This window comes from Balaenoptera borealis (assembly GCF_965194805.1).
Source record: "Balaenoptera borealis genome assembly, chromosome: 20".
Lineage (NCBI taxonomy): Eukaryota > Metazoa > Chordata > Mammalia > Artiodactyla > Balaenopteridae > Balaenoptera > Balaenoptera borealis.
In genome coordinates, this window is record NC_138879.1 from 9,554,502 (window position 1) to 9,564,361 (window position 9,860).

General features: G+C 48.6%; 1 pseudogene across 1 annotated transcript; it reads left to right on the forward strand.

Annotated features, from left to right (window-relative positions):
- The first annotated feature begins 247 nt into the window (after positions 1–247).
- On the forward strand, positions 248–4,735 carry LOC309617964 (transcription initiation factor TFIID subunit 13 pseudogene; annotated as a pseudogene). The gene has a single exon. The product of its transcript is annotated as a transcription initiation factor TFIID subunit 13 pseudogene (transcript).
- The last annotated feature ends 5,125 nt before the right edge of the window (positions 4,736–9,860 follow it).

The window sequence follows — 9,860 nt, forward strand, 5'->3', positions numbered from 1 at the left end:
ATCCCACATGCCGCGGAGCAACTAGGCCCGTGAGCCACAATTACTGAGCCTGCGCGTCTGGAGCCTGTGCTCCGCAACAAGAGAGGCCGCGATAGTGAGAGGCCCGCGCACCGCGATGAAGAATGGCCCCCGCTTGCCACAGCTAGAGAAAGCCCTCGCACAGAAACGAAGACCCAACATAGCCAAAAATAAATAAATAAATAAATAAATAAATAAATAAAATTAAAAAAAAAAAAAAAAAAGTTATGCTTACACTACACTGGAGCCTTTTAAGTGTGCAATAGCAGCTCCGTGGGAGGCGGGTGCGCCCTGGAGGTGGCTGGCTGCTGGGATGGCAGGTGAAAAAGAAGACCCCACCTTTGAGGAAGAAAATGAAGAAATTGGAGGAGGTGCAGAAGGTGGACAGGGTAAAAGAGAGAGACTTTTTTCTAAAGAATTACGGTGTATGATGTATGGGTTTGGGGATGATCAGAATCCTTATACTGAGTCAGTAGATATTCTTGAAGACCTTGTCATAGAGTTCATCACTGAAATGACTCACAAGGCAATGTCAATTGGAAGACAAGGTCGGGTACAAGTTGAAGATATTGTCTTCTTGATTTGAAAGGACCGAAGAAAGTTTGCTAGGGTTAAAGACTTGTTTACTATGAATGAAGAACTGAAACGAGCTAGAAAAGCATTTGATGAAGCAAACTATGGATCTTGACACCTTTTGTACTTTCTGCAGCTTCATTGTTTTCTGGGGAAACCATATTTAATAACTATATTTTCCACAGTAAAGTTCTGATATCTAGCCATGTGAATGAAAGATAGAGAACCACAAAGTTTTCAGTCTTTATTTTCATGTCTTCAATTTTAGAGTGATATTTGAGCCTTTAATTGCCTGCGATTATATTACTATACTTTGAATTACTTACTGGATTTTAGTGACCACATGTAAGTCAAAGTACCTTGCAAACCATTCAGTTCCTTCTGACTTTTGACCATCTAAATGATGAACTAATATTTACGTATTAGGTGTACTTGTGCCATTGTAGGCTGTACTGTAGCTGTTTAATATGTGAAATCTAAATGGTACCTTTGATAGCTAAGACGTGTGTCATGTATTCTAAAGTTTTTAGATTACAGTAGTCTTAAGTTATTAAAAGATAGTGAACTGGTTTGTGTTTCTTTGAAGGAGAAAATGATAGAAAATACAACCTTTTTTAAGAGTGTTTATTTGTCTTAAGATAATTTGTTTTAATACTCTTTTCTTTAGATAACATGAGTGATTTTTTTAATTTTAATTTTTTATTTTTTGAGAGACTAAAAGTTTCCTATGAATGCTTCTGTGTTGGAAGACTTATTTGATTTAAAATCTTTGGGGCTTATACTATTTGTCAGGTTTTAAGAGAACTCATTTTCCCAGGTCAAATTAAAGCTTCTAAAAATAAGTGCTTTCAAAATTACAGACCAATATCACTGATGAATATAGATGCAAAAATCCTCAACAAAATACTAGCAAACAGAATCCAACAACACATTAAAAGGATCATACACCATGATCAACTGGGACTTATCCCAGGGATGCAAGGATTCTTCAATATATGCAAATCAATCAATGTGATACACCATATTAACAAATTGAAGAAGAAAAACCATATGATCACCTCAATAGATGCAGAAAAAGCTTTTGACAAAATTTAGCACCCATTTATGATAAAAACTCTTCAGAAAGTGGGCATAGAGGGAACCTACCTCAACATAATAAAGGCCATATACGACGAACCCACAACAAACATCATTCTCAATGGTGAAAAGCTGAAAGCATTTCCTCTAAGATCAGGAACACGACAAGGATGTCCACTCTCACTGCTATTATTCAACTTAGTTTTGGAAGTCCTAGCCTCGGCAATCAACGAAGAAAAAGAAATACAAATTAGAAAAGAAGTAAAACTGTCACTGCAGATGACATGATACTATACATAGAGAATCCTAAAGATGCCACCAGAAAAGTACTAGAGCTAATCAATGAATTTGGTAAAGTTGCAGGATACAAAATTAATGCACAGAAATCTCTTGCATTCCTATACACTAAAGATGAAAAATCTGAAAGAGAAATTAAGGAAACACTCTCATTTACCATTACAACAAAAAGAATAAAATGCCTAGGAATAAACCTACCTAGGGAGACAAAAAACCTGTATGCAGAAAACTATAAGACACTGATGAAAGAAATTAAAGATGATACCAACAGATGGAGAGATATACCGTGTTCTTGGATTGGAAGAATCAATATTGTGAAAATGACTATACTACCCAAAGCAATCTACAGATTCAATGCAATCCCTATCAAATTACCAATGGCATGTTTTACAGAACTAGAATGAAAAATCTTAAAATTTGTATGGAGACACAAAAGACCCCGAATAGCCAAAGCAGTCTTGAGGGAAAAAAACGGAGCTGGAGGAATCAGACTCCCTGACTTCAGACTATACTACAAAGCTACAGTAATCAAGACAGTATGGTACTGGCACAAAAACAGAAACATAGATCAATGGAACAAGATAGAAAGCCCAGAGGTAAACCCACGCATCTGTGGTCAACTAATCTATGACAAAGGAGGCAAGGATATACAATGGAGAAAAGACAGTCTCTTCAATAAGTGGTGCTGGGAAAACTGGACAGCTACATGTAAAAGAATGAAATTAGAACACTCCCTAACACCATACACAAAAATAAACTCCAAATGAATTTGAGACCTAAATGTAAGACCGGACACTATAAAACTCTTAGAGGAAAACATAGGAAGAACACTCTTTGACATAAATCACAGCAAGATCTATTTTGATCCACCTCTTAGAGTAATGGAAATAAAGACAGAAATAAACAAATGGGACCTAATGAAACTTAAAAGCTTTTGCACAGCAAAGGAAACCATAAACAAGACGAAAAGACAGCCCCTAGAATGCGAGAAAATATTTGCAAACGAATCAACGGACAAAGGATTAATCTCCAAAATATATAAACAGCTCATGCAGCTCAATATTAAAAAAACAAACAACCCAATCCAAAAATGGGCAGAAGACCTAAATAGACATTTCTCCAAAGAAGACATACAGATGGCCAAGAAGCACATGAAAAGCTGCTCAACATCACTTTTTATTAGAGAAATGCAAATCAAAACTACAGTGAGGTATCACCTCACACCAGTTAGAATGGGCTTCATCAGAAAATCTACAAACAACAAATGCTGGAGAGGGTGTGGAGAAAAGGGAACCCTCTTGCACTGTTGGTGGGAATGTAAACTGATACAGCCACTATGGAGAACAGTATGGAGGTTCCTTAAAAAAGTAAAAGTAGAATTACCATATGACCCAGCAATCCCACTACTGGGCATATACCCAGAGAAAACCATAATTCAAAAAGACACATGCAGCCCAATGTTAATTGCAACACTATTTACAATAGCCAGGTCATGGAAGCAACCTAAATGCCCATCGACAAGACGAATGGATAAAGAAGATGTGGTACATATATACAAAGGAATATTGCTCAGCCATAAAAAGGAACGAAATTGGGTCATTTGTTGAGACGTGTATAGATCTAGAGACTGTCATACAGAGTGAAGTAAGTCAGAAAGAGAAAAACAAATATCGTATATTAACGCATATATGTGGAACCTAGAAAAATGGTACAGATGAACCAGTTTGCAGGGCAGAAATTGAGACACAGATGTAGACAACAAATGTATGGACACCAACGGGGGAAAGCCGCGGGGTTGTGGGGTGGTGGTGTGATGAATTGGGCGATTGGGATTGACATGTATACACTGATGTGTATAAAATTGATGACTAATAAGAACCTGCTGTATAAAAAAATTAAGTAAAATTCAAAAATTATTGAAAAAATAATAAGTGCTTTCAGTAGCAGGAATGGCACTGCTGAAAAAGCTGACAGTAGGATAAGCGTTTGGGGTAGTGTTTTATTAACATATTTGTTAGTACTTGTTCATTGTGGAAATGTGAAGACCATGTGTGGCTATGGAAACCACTTTTGTAGTTCAGCATATACAGGTTTTGTGTGTATTTAGCTTATTGTATTCTTCTTGCACTTAATTTAAAGTAAGGATTAAAATTGCATTTAAGGGGATCATTGGATATTACTGTTTGTGAAACTGAATGTTTTGTGTGCCGCTTATAAGCATAATCTGTGAATCAGTACTTAGGAAGATTTTACTTTCTTAACCTATCAATATAAGGAATAAAATATGAAAAAGTAAAAAGATTTTAAAAAGTGTGCAATAGCATTATGTCTAAAAACAATGTATATACCTTAATTAAAAATATTTTATTACTAAAATTGCTAACCATCATCTGAGCCTTCAGTGGGTCATAATCTTTTTGCTGGTGGAGGGTTTGAAATATTGGGAGAATTACCAAAATGTGACACAGAGACACAAAGTGAGCAAATGCTCTTGGAAAAATGGCGCCGATAGACTTGCTTGATGCAGGGTTGCTGCAAACCTTCAATATGTTAAAAAAAAAAAAAAGCAATGTCTGTGAAGCGCAATAAAATGAGGTGTGCCTGTACATGTGTGTGTGTTTGTGTGGGGGTGGGTACGTGTGTGTGCCTGTGTGTGTGTGTACCCGTGTATACATATGTATGCCTGTGTACTTGTGTGTATGTGTGTGTGTGTGTGTGTCCCTGGAGTGTGTGTCTGAGATCTGAGTCACCCTGTTGGTAAGCTGGGGACAGTTCACAGGTCCCAGCATGAGAAGCCAGAAGCCCCTGGTGCAGCCAGCCTTGCTTGCCCCTCCCCCCACCCCCAGGTCTCTGAGCTGATCCCCTTCCCTCCCCCCTCTTCTCAGAGGGCAAGTCCAGCCCCCTCCCCAGCTGCCACCCCGGAGGTCATGGGGTCCTCTCCTGCCTCCATGCAGACCCCCCACCACCCCATAGCCACTGCCCTGGGTCAAGCCGGCTTGGGCTCCCGCTCCCAGATGCAGCCCCTCCTCGCAGCTACCTCCCTCACACTGCTGCAGCCTTTCTGCTTCCCCGAATGTGCTGGCCTCCTTCTCACCCGGACATCTTTGCACCTGCTGTTCCTTCTGCCCGGAAACCCCCCCAGTCAGCAGCACGTGTCCCTGGTTAGCACCGTCTCTGTCTTCTTGTCTCAGCTGAGACGCTCCTGCCAGGAAGCTCCCTGACCCTGGTCCAGCAGGGGAGGGAGGTGGCTCTCCTTCTGGGGCGCAGGTAGGATCTCTTCTTGTCACTGACCGCAGGTTATAGGCAGGGATGGGACACTCTTGGCCTTCGAGGTGTCCTGTGTGCCCAGCCCAGCCCACAGCACTCGGTAATTCCAGTTGAATGGAAGATGAGGGGGACACATGGCCCAACTTCCCCTGACCCCAGGGACCCCCAGGCAGTGCGGACACTGTGGTGTGAGGCGGGGAGCCCCGTCAGGAGCTCTGACCGTAGCGGGCTGTGGGGCCTTGTGCAGGAGGGGGCGGGAGTGGATGAGGAACAAATGCCGGGGAAAGCTGGGGGTCCCCGAGGTAGCCCCTTCCCTGGCCTACCCAGAGCAGTGGGAGGACAGGGGGCGGGCTGTCGGGGGAGCGAGATATGAGTCCTGGGGTGGCTGCCTCTTGCGGCACCCCCAGGCTCTCTGGCACCCCTCCAGGGGCAGGCTCTGGGGTGTGGGCACACTCACACACACACACACACACACACACACACACACACGCACGCACGAGCCAAGTTCAGTGTGCGTAGTATTCCTGTAACGCTGGGCTGCTGGCAGGAAGTGAGTGGCGGCGAGGCCACTGCTGGGAACCCGGGGCTGGCCCCACTGAGATAAAGGAAGGCAGCAGATTGGAGCTGGAGATAGCGGCCTGGGTCCTGTAAACAGGTTGGGGAGATGTCCTTCCCATCCTATCCTCTTGGCCCTGAGCCTGCAGGATCTATAGGGCGCTGGCCTGGGTCCAGGCCCAACAGCCTGGGAGTCGAGGGAAAGCTCTTTGTAGCATCATCTCTGAAGACTTGGGGGTGACAAGGGACAGAGCGCTGGGCCTGGGGGCCCTGGCCGGGCACAGCATGTCAAGGTCATATGTGCTGGTGGGAGGGAGGGTCGGGGATGGGAGGGGCCTGTTCAAGCCCCTGTGCCTCCCCCACTGGGGAGGGAAACGGGACAGTGCATCAGAGGGGTTCCCTCCAGAGCCACCTCTGGAATTCCAAACAGGGTGGGGGACCAGGAGAGAACGGGAGCAGTGGGGGGCTGCGCCTCACTGCTCAGCAGGCGGGCTCAGCCGGCAGCCCGCGGTCAGCTTGAGGTTATGGTAGCCAGGAGACCCCACGCTGTGCTGGCCAAGGGGAAACCACAGAGCTTGCATCCTCATTCCACGAGCTCCTGGACCATGAGTGCCGGGAGCAGGGCTGGGTGCAAGTCTGGGTGCGGATTCCCAGTGCCTGGTCCAGTGGGGGCTCAGATGCACTTGTGTTTTTGAAAAAGTAATGAGCTATCACACAGCATAATACAGAAAATCGCATGAAGCATATTTGTACAGTTTTACAAATAAATGTAAAACGAACTCCCATGTCGTTGCCACTCAGATCAAGAAATAGAACACGGCCAGGATTCCAGTAAGTTTCCTTGCTATGCACAGCCCTTTCCCTCTGCCAGAAGTTATGCTGCAGCCTGACTTTTATGCTTATTACCTGCCTTGCTGTATGGTTTTGCCACCATGGATGGGTCCTTAGTCATAGCCGAGTACTGCTAGGTTTTGGATTTGCTATGAATTGGGTCATGTGTGCCTTTGTGTGCCTGCCTCCTTTTTTGACCCTCCGCCTGCCAGAGTCATCCGTGTTGCAGCTGTAGCTTGTTCTTGCCACGGCTGTGCGGTTTTCCACTGTGTGCCATGGTTTATTTCTCCATTCTACCATTTTGGGACCTTTGGCTGTTTTCAGACTTGGTTTCCAAACAGCCCTGCTGTGAGCAGGCACATTCACGCTCGTGTTCCCTGGGGCACAAGTGCACACATTTCTGCAGGGCAAACGCCTGGGAAGGAACTGCTGAGGCAGCAGTCCTTATCTCCTCCTTACTAGACACTCCCAGACCTTCCCCAAAGTGGCTGAAATGATTTAAACGCCGCCGCCGTGGTACCCACTGCTTGTCGTTCTCACCATCACTCCGCATCGTCAGACTTTAAAACTTTAGTCATTCTGGTGGACGTGTGGCGGTTTCTTGTGATTTTAATCTGCTCTTTCTGATAACTGACCAACTTGAGCACCTTTGCTTAGGTCTTAGCCATTCAGATTCCGCTCCTTTGAGGAGCCTGGTTAAGTCTCTTTGAATTGTTTTGTCGGTTATTTCCATATGCTGGATACTAACCCTTGTTAGTTATGTGTATGGCAAAAAAATTTCCCCCTTTTTACGGATTGTCTTTTCACTTTTGTGGAATTCTTGATAGATTACAAACTCTTTGTTTGCTGTAATTAAATCCCGCCTCTACCTTATGATTGATGTCTTTTTTTTTAATATAAATTTATTTATTTACTTATTTTTGGCTGTGTTGGGTCTTCGCTGCTGCGCGAGGGCTCTCTCTAGTTGTGGCGAGCGGGGGCTATGCTTTGTTGCAGTGCACGGGCTTCTCACTGCAGTGGCTTCTCTTTGTTGTGGAGCACGGCCCCTACAGCGCACGGGCTTCAGTAGTTGTGGCACACGGGCTCAGTAGTTGTGGCTCAAGGGCTCTAGAGCACAGGCTCAGTAGTTGTGGCGCACGGGCTTAGTTGTTCCGCGGCATGTGGGATCTTCCCGGACCAGGGCTCAAACCCGTGTCGCCTGTATTGGCAGGCGGATTCTTAACCACTGCACCACCAGGGAAGTCCCATGATTAATGTCTTGTTTAAGAACACCTTCCTTTCCTCAAGGTCATGCCGACATTCTCCTAATCGTCTTCTGAAGTTTGGAAGTTCAGCTTTCCCATTAAGTTGAGCCACTTGCTTGTCCTGTGGTGTGGAAACTGCAGCTCGGAGAGAAGGTTCCCGTGTGACATGGGGGCTGCATTCCCTCCACCCCAGGCGTGGCCCAGGCGTGCACTGGGGTTCTGCCTGGGTCAGAGTGGGAATCGGAGTGTCCTGACTGGGGGAGGCAGCAGTTGAGATGGGGCTGGGGAAGATCTTGGTCGGAAGTGAAAGGGAAGATGGGAGGCACATGCCACCAAGGCTTTGGGGACAAAGGTGGCCTTGGACAGGCCTTTCAGCTCCGTGACCCCTGTGCGGGTGGGAGGCCTCTGCTGCCTCTCAGGGCCCCTCCCAGAGTGTGCAAGGCTGGGGGGCTCAGCCTCTCGGGATTGGGGTGCTGGGTCAGGGTCCGACCCCTTCCACAGAAGCACCCACACCTTGGGCTCCAGGGGTTGGGCCACAGGGAGCTCTGGGTCTTAAGGGCTCCTCAGGGGCCTGGGGGACCTCGGGGGACAGAACAGCCCAGGGTGAAGCCTGGCAGGAGGGTGGGCCGAGCGGCTGGAGTCCTGGGAAATCCGCTGGGACAGTACCCCCAGGGCGCCCTCCATTCTGCTGGGAAGCAGCCAGCCTTCCAGGAATCACTTTGGGGTGGGGGCAGGGAGGATTGTGGGGGGAGCCAAGCAAGCCCAGGGCTGGGTCCCCACTTCAAGGGCCTCCCTGGGGTGGGGGGGCTGGGTGTGCACAGGCAGTAGGAGCAGGAGAGAGCGGGGTGTAGAGCTTTGGAGACTCCCTGAGTTTCAGGACCCGCCAGCTGGGCCCAGGGGACCCTCTGGACTCCCCGCCTTCCCAGGTCCCCCCGGCTCTGGCTGTGACCAGGGCAGACCCCTTGCGCCTTCTGCCCCCGCCAGCCCCCAGGCCCCGGCTGGGCCCCGGCAGCGGGAGGCCAGCGTTGGGGGCCTGGCGTTATTTACTGCGGCAGCTTCCTCCTCCTTCCAGTAACTTGTCCTCCAACTCCAGGCAGCTTCAGATCAGGCAGCAGACCGCTAATCTCTCGAATCTGCTCTCTTACCGGCATCGGCCTCTTGCTTCCTGTTACTTGGCCGGGCCGAGGCGCAGGGTCAGCTCCGTGCCGGCCGGGCCCTCGCCTGTTCCCGGGGCCTCTGCTCTGGCCCCTCAGCCCACCCGGCGGGGAACACAGAGGGGTCAGATGCCGGGCATGGGCTTGGCGGCCTGTCTGGGGTGGGACCGGCTCCGCAGATGCTGACCCTGTGCTGGGGGTGGAGGACCCGAGGGCGAGGGGCCACAGGCTCGGAGGCTGGGGGTCCAGGTGCTGCGTGGTGGGCGGCCGGGCTCCTCCGCTTGCCCCTCGGCTGGGCAGAGTACCCACGGAGAGCACCTCCCATCTGACCTCCCCTGCTTCCCCATTCCCTGCTCCTGCAGCCACCGGGGCCAGAGCCTGTGTGAGAAGGAAGCGCAAACAAGGTTCTGGAGAGCAGACCTGGACAGGACTCACATGGACAGGAGTCGGGGCTTTGGGGTCCGCTGCCCGAGAGCTTCCCTGGGCCTTATCCGCAGGGGCAAGGATGGGAAAGGGCTTCCGCTGCAGAATTCCAGGGCTTCCCTGCCATGTGCACCCGGGGTGGGCCTCCCCAACTACCCCAGAGGAGTTGCAAGGTCACGGGGGTGTGGGCGAGAATGGCGGCCCAGCGTCCACCGGGCTCTGAATCCAGGAACAGACATCCGGCGCCCTGGGTGTAGATCCTACCTTGTTTACAAACGGTATTCCTGGTGATGGCACACCTGCCTCGTGCCCTAGAGACAGCCCCTCCATCAGTCATTTACCCAGAGGTACAATTGGAACCCGGTCGTCTAGTAGTGAAAAGCACCCTTCCTCTGTGCCCGAACTGCAGGAAGTTTGTCTT